This window comes from Solea senegalensis, linkage group LG5 (assembly GCF_019176455.1).
Source record: "Solea senegalensis isolate Sse05_10M linkage group LG5, IFAPA_SoseM_1, whole genome shotgun sequence".
NCBI classification, from domain to species: domain Eukaryota; kingdom Metazoa; phylum Chordata; class Actinopteri; order Pleuronectiformes; family Soleidae; genus Solea; species Solea senegalensis.
The window spans coordinates 22,970,800-22,983,541 of NC_058025.1; the positions used below are offsets into that span (position 1 = coordinate 22,970,800).

Sequence of the window (12,742 nt, forward strand, 5' to 3'; positions counted from 1 at the left end):
TCTCACTCTCTCACACACACACACACACACACACACACACACACAGTCAGGCTGGCTGAAAACCATCATCTGGTCTTTGCCAACCAAAGTGATTTACATGTAAATGTGTGTGTATGAAGCAGGTCAATCTGATCATTAGTGATCACAGGAGACAAATATGGAGACACATTTTTAAGCAACGTGTGAACTCACATACGCAGTTGCCGAGTTCGAGTGCGCACACGGAGGTGGAAATGGATTAATTGGCCGTGCACGTCTGACCCCGCCTCCGTAGGTGGCGCTGTATCTCTCTGTGAGCTAGTGCGAATGGAATCAGTTTCCTGTTGACCTTTACGTCGCAGAAAAACAAACAGCCGACAGTGAGATGGACGGTGCTGTGGTTGCTGCTGTGTATGTTGATCGTGCCACCGGCGTATGATTTCCAGCAACAATACTGCAGGTTAGATGTCGTCTCCTTCTACTTCCGGGTCAAAGACCAGGGAGAACGCATGTATACGCCAAGTCAGACTAAGCGTGTACATGCAGGAGTAATCGGACTATGAATCGCATTATCCAGGTATGTTAGTCCGACTAAGACGAGCTCGATTTGAGTCAGACTAACGTGTTTACGTGACATTAAGCAAACGTGTGTTTAACATGCATGTAAACACACTGTAAGTGCTGGTTAAAGGCGCAATATGGGATAAGGGAACATGAACAGAGGCAGAGAACGTTGTATCATCTGCATAAACACTAGCACACTAATCTGAGGGAATGATGATATCCATCTGTGGTGTGTAATAAGTAATAAAAACCAACAGACTAACCTGTTCCTGATGACAGAATGGCTTAAATCAATTGTAAACTGGTTTTCTAGCAAAAGACCGAGTTATATATACTGTATAAATAAATGTTACTGCTTTTGAGACGCTGGAAGTCTGGTTTCGTTTACCCTGACACTGTAAACAACAAACTACATATTTCCCAAATGATAAACTGGAATACTTTAATACTTTAAAGTAGATTAAAGGGTTTATTTCGCTCTTCTTTTCCCGTAGTCACATCTCTGGTAATTTGAGTCACTTCACTGCTTTATTATGCAGCAGCGCTGTGTAAAACAGTCGTCAAAGGAACTAAACAACAGCAGCAGCAGCAGCTATAGGCAAAACCCCAGACAAGTTCAGGCAATGAAGTGAAAAAGCAAGAACTGTACACACACTGTGTGCTTGATTCAGTTAAAGTGGAGACAATAAAGATAGGAAGCAGGATAAGTACAAGACAGCGACGATAGCCGCAGCCTTGCCCCGGAGGTTTGTGGTGTTCACCGTGGTTAAATAGAACCAAACGTCCTTTTTCCTTTACACCACACACACACACACACACACACACACACAAAAAGAAAAGTTCATCTGTGATTTGTTTTTCCTCGCTTTTACACAACAAACAGTCACTATGTCACATGGCGCGCAGACCTCCCACAGCACAGGCTCCTGCCCAAGTCCAAGCGTCAGAGTCTGCTGGTGTTTGCCGAGCAGGATACACCACAGACAACAATGCAGCCTACGGGACGCTCTTTCACACACACACACACATACATTCCTGTGGGCCGGGTGTTGTGTGTGCGGGTGGGGTGGGGGGGCTTAACCTCTGGAGCTCACCAGGCTTTGTTCAATTCTCCACCTCCGTGCCCCCTCACCACATTTTGTCTTTTTTAACAAACACACTCTTCCTTACTCAACAAGCACTTCTCACATTAGAGCAGGAAGACGTCACCGATCAATTCCATTTAGAGGATGGATCGAGATTTATGTCCAAAATGACGCGCTGGCTAATGGGCGAGTGAACGCGAATGACACGATACCTTCATTTCATCAATATAAGCCACAGCAATATATATTAAAAGCCACTCAGTTTGCAGTCATTTATTTTAATGATACCACTTTCAGATTACTGCAGGGTAATGGGGGCAAAAATGGCGCATTCTCATGAGTGATGAGCCCTCCACGCTCGCCCTCAATTGCATTACACAAGCAGCAATAATTAGCGTTTGTTATTATGTAAACTGTGGTGAATCGGTTCCTCATTCAATATGCTCCCTAATTGAATAATTAGATCCTTGTCTGCGTAAAGATAAGCATGTTTGTCTTCCACTGTGCTCGCCAAAACAGATGGGGCACGTTACGTAACGATATGGATGTAAATTAAAAATCACAGATTATCCTGTGAGGCGTACGTATGTCGCTCTGAAGGTGATAAATACCTTCAGTCCTCTTGGAAAACAGTATCTGGCTCAGGTGACAATGACGGAGGGCGCGCTGTGTTTTTCATATGGAGAGAAGCAACAGAAAACTGCTGCTCGGAGCGGAGATTATATCACGTCTCATCCATCCAGGTTCTCCTCACACACACACACACACACACACACTCCTGCCTGGAAACAGGCATGTACGGGGGCGGAGTGTTTGGCAAACTCATGTCAAATCAGATTTTCTGCCTATTTGTGTGAGCAACACATAACCACTTCCATTAACCACTTTATAGTCTGACATTAATCTTACACAGGGAAATATTTTAATTGACTTTTAGTTGTATTGATGGTTGTTTGTCCTCTGCAGTTTGTCTTCATGCTGTTGCAATATAGGGTATGAGGACGACAGTAGATAGTGAAATATAGCTCCTGTCTGCCTGCACGGCCACTGAGCCAATGTGCACGTTAGTATTGTAATGTTATTAATGTTAATGTTTTTAATCACGAGATTTAGAGGCATTGTCAGTGGATTAGTGAGCTCTTCTCCACAAAGTGCGAGTGAATCCTCGCTGACTTCGGTGACTTTCCTTCAGCTTTGAGCAAGGAAGGAAGGAAGGAAGGAACCAACAAATGGACGGACAAATGAATCAACAAGTGAACGTACGTATGTACAGATATGGTTTGAATTACAGGGGAGTGAAGGGGACGTTAAAGGTTCCTGGAATAAATAACCTAATCATAATAGTAAAATGTATCAATATGTGTTTATTCGCTCATTACAAACCAAACAACTAATAAACCTAATGCTATTCCCGCTCACTTACCTCTATTAACATGCATGTTTAAAGTCAGATATTTTAGTCCGACTAGGAGGAAAATAATTAGGTTTTGGTATGTAAACACGTTAGTCCGACTAAAATCGAGCTAGTCTTAGTCGGACTAACATACCTGGATTATGTGATCCATAGTCCGATTACTCCTGCATCTATACGCTTAGTCGGACCGGAGTTGGACTTGGTGTTCTGCTTATGCACCACAGAACCACAGCACGATCCATCTCACGGTTCATTGTTTGTTTTTCTGTGACTGATTAAGGTCAACAGGAAACTGATTCCCTAGCACTAGCTTAAAGAGAAAGATGCAGTCAAATTCGGCAAGTAGTCCAATTGCCTGTCTTAGTCAGACTATGGTCTTAGCTTGATTTCACGGTGCGTGTAAAAGTACTGAGTGTAGTTTGACTGCTGGCTTGTCGTGGTTGTAGAACGGTGGGAAAACAGGAGAGAGGAGAGTGACGTGATGCTGCCACACACACTTCCATGTGTGCAAATGAACAAACAAACAACGACACACTGCAGATACCAGTGTCTGTGTCATTTCATGACTACTGGTTCACACAAGAAAGCAGCTGGCAGACATTTTACACGTTACACAGTCGTGCAGCTATCATTTCCTGTCGGTTTACAATGTTTTGCTAGGGACTGGCGGTCTAATTGCAAACGCTGCACATCAGCAGATTTGACACAGTTCAATGTAGAGAAGCCGTGAATATCTACGTCAGTCTGGAGCCAAAGTCATGCTTCAAAACTGCAGTGTCTTACCTTTAAAAACCAAATGTCTGTAACATTGCAACCATTAATAGATGAGTTCACACACTGCTGATTAAGCCTCTCAGCCACACATGACTGTGTTTCTCAGTATAGCAGTCAAAGTCAAGGTCAAGGTCAATATAACACATTTAAAAACGACCGCTGGTGCCCCAAAGTGCTGTTCACGCTTAAACGAGCAGGAATAGTAAAGTCACAAAATAAAAGTGAATTGCACCCATTAAAACAAGCTCAACTCAAGTAGTGTTTAAATCTCGCGTCACCCAAGGACATTTCAGGAAGTGATTTGTCTCCACGTCGAGACAGACGGCTGCAAACAGGTTAGAGTTTGACTGAAAACACAAAGAAAGAAAGTGAATTTTACTGCTTGTTTGACAGAATAAATGAATAAATGCCACTGCTGACGTGCTGCTGGTGTATATACACAAACACTCCCTCAGTCAGAAAGTATTAGCTTCTTCTTTATTTCTTGCTGTTGTCTGCTGGTATGGACGTTCCAAAATCACTCAGTAGAACAAAGTTAGAAAAGCCACTTATTCCCATTGTAGTAACTCAATTTTAGAGGAGTGTTGGGTAATGAATGGGGATGAGAAATGTAATGGAGCAGTGAATGTGAAGCATACACTGACTCGTGCAGTATATATTTGCTATTTCTTTTTTATTATAATGATTGGTATACAGTTACTGACGTGCACTTTCATTGTCTGCCTGGAGAATGATTATATTTACGATGGCCACTGTAGAGCCATCATTTTGGATAATTGTGGTTTCTGTTTATTGAGGTGCTTTTGATGGTGGTCTAATGTAGGCTTTATGTTCAGGTACTTATATTATGAACTCGCCTGGATCAGGATGGATTAATGGCTCTCAGTGTATCATTGTCTCTGTACTGTTTGGAGAACATTAAAGTTCTCAAAGTCCATCCGACAATTAGTTTGGATACAGTTGCCTCTTTTAAGTCTTTGAGACGCGGACATGAGTGAGTGTACCTGGGATTTTTAAACTAAAATAAGGCGATTAACAACACATCATTTGCCAGTGGTTGCTACTGAGATGTTTCTTTTTATCCCTGCGCCAACCGTGTGCTGAACGTGATGTCAGGGATAATGTCATGGTGGTTTCTATTTTGCAGATTTTGACTCCAGCCTCTTAGATCAGGGGTCGGTAAGTGCATTTGGCCCAGGGACAATATAATAATAATAAGGAATTGAATACCAGACCAAAACATCATATCTTCTTTAGGCAAACCCTGGTTCTTATTTCGTATGATCTTATAGAAAAGAATTGAACAAAACTGGCAACATACTACCAAAACTACTACTAAATTACTACCAAAACTACTAAACTACTACTAAATTAATACTAAAACTACTAAACTAAAACTAAAACAACTACCAAAACTACTAAACTACTACTAAATTAATACTAAAACTACTAAACTACTACTAAATACTACTACTAAACTACTAAAACTACTAAACTACTAAACTACTACTAAAACTACTACTAAACTAAACTACTACTACTAAAAACTACTACTACTACTACTAACTACTAAACTACTACTAAACTACTACTAAATTACTACTAAAACTACTAAACTACTACTAAATTAAAACTAAAACTACTAAACTACTACTAAATTACTACCAAAACTACTACTAAATTACTACCAAAACTACTAAACTTCTACTAAATTACTACTAAATTAAAACTAAAACTACTAAACTACTAATCTACTACTAAATTACTACCAAAACTACTAAACTACTACTAAATTACTACCAAAACTACTAAACTACTACTAAATGAATACTAAAACTACTAAACTACAACTAAAACAACTACCAAAACTACTAAACTATGACCAAAACTAGTTTAGTAGCAGCTACTAAAACAACTACCTGAACTATAACAGTTTTTTATTTACAGTGTATATGTACAAATGAAAATGTTCTATATCACACAGAAAATAACACACAACGAGCAACACAAAATCCACACACTTCAACACAAGTTGAGTCAGAAAAGGCTCAGTTCCTCCAATCATCACGCAGAAGCCCAGCATCCGTGCCTGCCCACTGCTCCATCGACTCCCAGAGAAGCCGAGCTTCCGTGAAAGTGATGTTTTTGCCGATCTGTCCAAGCAAAAACTTGTTCTGTGCCATCCCATAGAGAACAGTTGAAGCTGAACTTCAAGAGGTTTCAACGCAGAGGCTGCGACGGGAATACGGAAAAACGCGTAAGGCGATCCGTCGTCCGTGACAAACAGCTGATTTTGAACAGACTAGTAACGCGTTCTAATGGCGTTCCAGCGCACGTTCAGTATTGAAATGTAAATGTGACGACATTGCTGTCTTACATGAACGCCACAAAGTCTGCAGTTAATCTGATGGTTAAGACATGAACGTAAAGACAAAGGTCAGGGAATCATCAGACCCGTGAGGATGTTTAACAACAATTCAAAAGTAGTCCGGATATTTTACTGGTGTTTTTTGGGGCAGCTGACAGATCCTCTGTGTCATGTAAAAAACATGAAGGGAAGTTTTTGAGCTCTAATCTTCATGACAAGCAGCGAGTCCTCAGAGAAGCTGCCACAGAGCTCCAGTGGCAAGTGAACCTCCCACTCTGAGGTCACAAATCCAACAAGTTCAACTTAACCTCACCACGGCTGGAGTCTGGCCCCGAGGCTGCGCGTCCTTCCCTGACCCGCAGAGTCACAACATCCCCTTTTACTGAAGCCAGGGGCCTGGAAGTCATCAGTGATCCTGGCAACACACAGAGAGCACTGAGGTCATTAATAATGACTCCATTTACTTAACACCAACGCACACACCTGCTCATTTATCATGGCTGACGCGTGTCAGCCCGGCCCATTTCTCACACAGGAGCCAGCCAGTGCACATCTTCCTCAGGTCACCTTTGGCTGCGAGAGTGCTTTAGTGAGCACATCAATACACAGAAAACATACAGCACTGTGGTCTTCGTCTCTGTTCTGGTCTTGAATCTTGTCCATTTTGAGCTTCCTGAGACCGATCCTGTGTGCTTTTCCATTATGTAGACTTCCTCTGTGAACTAATTTGTTTTCATGAATTCTAATCATTCTCATCCACTGAAAACAGCTGCTGCCAAGAGCATGTGTGTGTCTGGTCTTCATGGTCACAAACGGTCGAGGTGCGGGTTCATCTCTGCAAAGGGTTTGCGTGGAACTCTTCCGTCTTGTGAGCGTCGAATTTGACTTTTTTTTGGAAAGTTCTTATTTAAAGCGTTGAGGAGAGGAGTGCATCTGAATGCCCTCCTCATGTTGTATTCATAAAACTCTCAGTTTCAGAAAACTCGAGGGTTTAAAACTTGTACTGTTTTATGCCGACATCTAAAAATCAGCGTGGGGTCTAATATATTGTAATTTAAGTCATATAGAGCGAACATTTTACTCAAAGATGAAAAGAACATGAAAAGAACGAGTCTTCTGTCTTCTGGCATCCGTGTTGCTCTTGAGTTCATTTGATCTTCAAATATTGATCATAAACTTAAGTCATGGATGCAAACATATGACCTAGACACAAGAATATGAGATATTACTGGCATTGATTCCTGTAAAACAGAAGATTAAATGCATCCTCTTTAAATAAATATGAGTTTTGTGAAAACCTCTGGTTTATGAGCGCAGCACATTCCTCTCCTCGGCTAAATCTCCGAGGCCTCCCTCGCAGAACAAGCAGTAGCTGCCTTCAGATTTGATGCTCGCACACTTTAACAGAGTTGAAGACGGAGCTTCTCTTCTGGGATTTCTCGGAGAAATAGCAGAGGTTCTTGTTTTCCAGTTGCTATGCCAGACTGCCTCGCGTCTCCGGAGACGCGCTGTTGATGATGTTGCCTCAGCCGACTTCATCGCCCTCGACCGGCGAGTCTCAGGTAGAAGAGATGTTGATATCAATGGGCATCTACGATGTTCAAATCAGCAGGACGTGAAGTTTTTCATGCAGTTTCCAACACTCTGTGGATAGAAAACAGGTGATAATTAATAGTAAAAATCTTGTATAAAGCACCTAAAAGGCATACTTGAGTAAAAGTACAAGTATCGTACCAGAAAAGTAATTTTCTGATATAAAATGTATTTATGTCTTAGAAGTAAAAGTATTAAAAAAAGCAAGGAGTACTTATAATAATGTGTTAAACCACATGAGCAGAGGTGGAAAGAGTTAGTGAAATATTCTACTCAAGTAAAAGTTCCGCTACTTTCATCACATTTTACTTAAGTACAAGTATTGGTCGAAAAAGGAGTAAAAGTTACTCTAATAACAAGGTTCTTTCTTGTGTCGCACTAAAATATGTTTTGTAATTCAAGGCAAACGTATACAAATGAAAGTGCTGACAAAATAAAATAAGGTAAACACATCCAAATGGGTCAAAGGTCACAAAATGAGTGCCAATTCACCTGTCCTCGCCATTCACTGCCAGTTTCTGGTGTTTAAATCTAAATATAATAATAAATCTATATATAATTGACTCAGTTGACTCACAATTTGACTTTAAAAAGTACAAGTACACAAAAAACCTACTCCATTATAAATGTCATTTAGGCTCATTTATTATTTTGACCAATTAACTCCTTTTGATTGACACCCGAATGGAAACAAACCTTTCAGCAGTTTTTTGTTTCATTTACAAGTTTAAACTTTTTCCTAAGGCTATGAAAACTAAACAATTTATATTATACAGCGATTATACTCTAATATACAGTATAACAAAATTATACCCAGAGAAAAACCTCCTAAATATTACACACTGGACCTTTAAATCTTAATATTCTGTCGCTTTACAGAGAAGATACACAGATACTGAGTAAGTCGTGTTGAGGCTTGTAGAGATGTGCACAGGTATGTCGCCGGGCAGCTCTGTGTCAAACACAGACTGACAGTTTGATCCTTCACTGACTCGAACACTTAAACACGCACTAATGATTTAAAAAGAGCGCTAAAAATTATTAAATACCAACCCTTTAAGGTTTAAATAAAGCCTAATCATAATGGAGTCACAGCCGACATCACTTAACGATTGAGTGTGTGTGTCCGTGAATGTCATATTTGCAGTGCTGCTAAGTAAGAATGCAAAAATTACCATAAATTCAGTTTCTTACCCACACAAACAATGTCACTCGTCTTCTTTTCCTCCTCTGGCCTCACTCCCTGTGCGTGTGTGTGTGTGTGTGTGTTCACTGAAGAAGCAGAAACATGGAGACAGTGACAGCGTGGATATTTATCGCATGAATAAATAATATGAAATGTCACCCACTCTAAAGAAAGGAGTACCTTATTTGTGGAGGTGGTGTTGATTCATTGAAAGGAATCGCAGGTTTGGTTTGATCACGGCTAATTTATTCGCCTACTTAAAAAAAGGACCAGATTTCTTTTTAACAAAAGATGTTTTCTTTTTCTTATTTAATACCTACTGTGTGTAACATTACCCACAATGCCTGTCATAGACCATCAATACAAAGTGGAGGTGAGGCCAATCAGGAAGTAAGAGTATACTGAGTAGCCACCAGGGGGCGAGTCAACAACTCCATTAGAAAACTAGCATTTCTCTTACTTGATTGACTCAACTACATTCTGCTCCCTAACAGAGGATTGTGATTGACAGCTGGTGTCATCCAATAGGAGCCCGGTATCAAGTGGCATCTGTGAAATTATGAATCGCGAGGCTTCAAAACAGGAGTTCGGATTCCTATGGGTGACGTCATGACTGGCTGCCAATTGGCTCGCTCCAGAATCACTTCACACTCAAATGCTGAGTTCTCATCATGGAGTGGTTTGGTCTGGTACAGTACAGTACGGTAGAGGGCTGCACGTAGCTGAACAACAACGTCAAACATGACACAATGGAGCGCGTACAACAGTTTTTTCCACCAAGTGAAACGGTTCAGTTTGGTACGGTTACATTTCCATTAGGAAAAGTACCAAAATAACCAGCCCCAAACGTTCCAATTAGTTTGGTACCATTCGCTTTGGGGTAAAATGGTACGGTCCATGACAGCCGGCTGATTGGGCTTGAGGAGCTACAAACCGAACAGGAAATTGTGGGGCCGCCAGTTTGACACCTCAGTTCTCAGTTGAAACGCAAGCCTGACTCAGGGCTTTACCATTCCAAACCGAACCGTATTATGATGGAAATCAGGATCAGCTTATGACTGACCTTACTGCGCCATTTTAGTGTGGTCGCCCAAGGTAAGGGTGCTAAATAATGGGACAGTTGGGGCTGGTTATTTTTGCTACTATACCGTACCAAACCAGACCGTTCCACTCTTCTTCCCGGTCAGAATTGTTGTATTGTGTTTTTCAGAGTCTTCACAGGTACAATTAAAACCTCAAAACAAAGACAAGCGCAGCGGTGCTCTCAAAGAGCCGAGATCAAGATTCAAGTGTCATCGTGTAGCACAAGGACATTCTGTACTTTTTAGGAACAAAAATGCACCCAGAGGCGTATTTAAAATCTCAAGGCATTTAACGGAACAACAGGAATGACTGATGATTCAAATGTTGTCATAGAACTCTGGTGGGATTTCGCTCTACGGTGAAAAATGAACAATAATTGACTAATTGCAGCAAAGCAACAGGACAAGGTTGAGACGACTGGGCTATGTTGACAATAACATTTGTTGTTTATGGTACGGAGACTCATGGGAAACGCTTTAAAGTACACTCAGTCAGCCAATCACGTGGCGGCAGCTCAGTGCGTGTAAGGTTCAAAACTGAGCGTCAGAATCAGGGAAAAAAAAAAACACAATTAAAGTGACTTTGAATGTGACCAAGTCAAGGAAAGTGGGTGTTTTTGAGAAACTGCAGAACTACTGTATGTGTTACATTATAATTACGTCTAGTAAAACAAGCTTCTTTTTTTTTTAAAGCAATTTGTTATGAATTTAGCAGAAGGTCTTCACAAGCATGTGTATGGTGTTATGATGGAGGCTTTAAAAAGTGACAGATACAAATAAAACCGAGGATTACACACTCATCGTTTATTACTGGCATCCAGACTTGTACCGCCACCCAATGGTGAAGTAAGATAATACAGGACCCTAACACGCGAGTATACCAGGTAGCGCTGTAATGATTGACAGCTTTTTAAAAGCCAGACATTATTCATATGTGCGCACACACACAGCTCTCTTGCCTTTTGTCAAGAATGAGTCATTTACACATTTACATAGGCCACGTGGAAGCTGGAGCAAAGAAATAAAACAAATCCTCCGTTAACATCGTAAAAACATCTCTGCACTTAAATGGGCCTACGAGGAGGAGTGGGTTTGGCTCCAGAGAGCTCTGGGTGTCGACTCTCTACATCTGGACCTGCACCTGCAGCCATGGCTTATAGAAGCGTGCGGGCATGAGCACGGTCCCGGTCCCGGTCTTAAAGATCCCGGTCTCTTTTTACTAGTAAAACGCAGGGAATGGTTAGAGTGGCTTACGGCTGAAACATCAACCCGTCGATGGGTCGCCAGGTCGAGGCTCGGAGGACTATCCTTGGCGACTACTGCCTACTGGTGGGCGGATATTCAGTTAGCGCACGCCGTGCACGTTAGTACACCAGGGCCTTTAGGTTAAGGAAATGTCCCCAGTTCTCTGAGGACTGAATCATGAGAAAGGTCAAACAAATGTTGACGAGAATTTTAGGTTAAGGGGTGAGGGAAGTGACAGAAGTTACACACTGGAGCTTTAAAAGGAGAACGTCTGGCTCAATCCTGACTGAGAACAGTTCAGTAGCTTTTGTTGAACTTTTGTTTGGGAGGAAAACAAAATATGACGTCACCTTTTTTTGATTTCATGTCCAAAACGAATCATCAGATTATCTGATGGAGAAAACAACTGCTGGCTGCAGCCTGAGTGATAAGCATCATGCAAACACACTGGGACAGCAGAGCGGGCCGAGGGTAGCTGAGGGTCTCTTGTTGTTGTCCTGCCTTTGTTTTGCCGCCTTCCTCCTGCTGTCCTCGGCAGTGCAGGCTTCACAGAGAGCGAGTTCTCTCAGCATCAATAATGGGGGGCTCACAGCAGACAGCGCTGAATGGGCTGAGGCAGCGGGACAACTTAATACCATTCAGCCACTAATTAACTAAATGAAAGACCAAAGTCTCTAAATCTGGAAGTACAAATCACTTATTATGCATCTTTGTGTCTGTACGGAAGAGTGCTCTTCAAACCTATACGAGGCGTAAAATCACACTTACGGCGAGTGTGAAATCTCGAGGCTCATATTTGTCAACGAGATCAACCGTCGACACTGATCACGGCCCATAGCGGCCTGATTTATTCCGACCGTGGTTGTTCTTTTTGTGTGCTGGCGAGTTGAAGGTGATGAGTCAAGTCCATAAAGTGTAAAATGAGATGTAACCCACATTCATGAGGCCCGAGAGGAGAGGACGACAGAGAGGACGACAGAAAGATATACACACCCGGGGCAGCTTCAGTGGAAAGAAATGGACTCCATTTTTGTAAGTCCCCCTCTCCAGCTGTCAGCCCCGCTCCCTGTCCCATGGGGGGTTGCCACGGTGATAGGAGGCCACATGTCTTGGGGGCGTCGTTTTGGTCAAAAGACCCCATTGTTCTTGTGTTAAGCCGTCTTCAGTATGCCCGTCTGCCAGGGACAGGGGACTCTGCTTCACACCCCACACACACACACACACAGAAAAAAACACACCCACTTGTATGGAGGTGCAGCACTGCCTGCACACTTCAGATCCTCCCAGTTAAGAATCACAAAAGGACGTGAATATATGGAACAACTGTACAGGAGAAACTCAACGAAATAAGTTAACAGATAAAGAAAAGATGGGAATTTGTTTTTGTAATGTTTCTTTTTCCCTCTGGAGGTAGGACCGAAAAACTCCATTCAATAAAAACACAGAAGAAAT

General features: G+C 41.9%; 1 long non-coding RNA gene across 1 annotated transcript; it reads right to left on the reverse strand.

Annotated features, from left to right (window-relative positions):
• Nucleotides 1-6,507: 6,507 nt before the first annotated feature.
• On the reverse strand, nucleotides 6,508-9,033 carry LOC122770037. The gene is made up of 3 exons (XR_006360488.1): nucleotides 8,972-9,033; nucleotides 7,483-7,828; nucleotides 6,508-7,387 (listed from the first exon to the last, which is right to left on the reverse strand). It is a non-coding gene; the product is annotated as an uncharacterized LOC122770037 (long non-coding RNA).
• Between the last annotated feature and the right edge of the window lie 3,709 nt (nucleotides 9,034-12,742).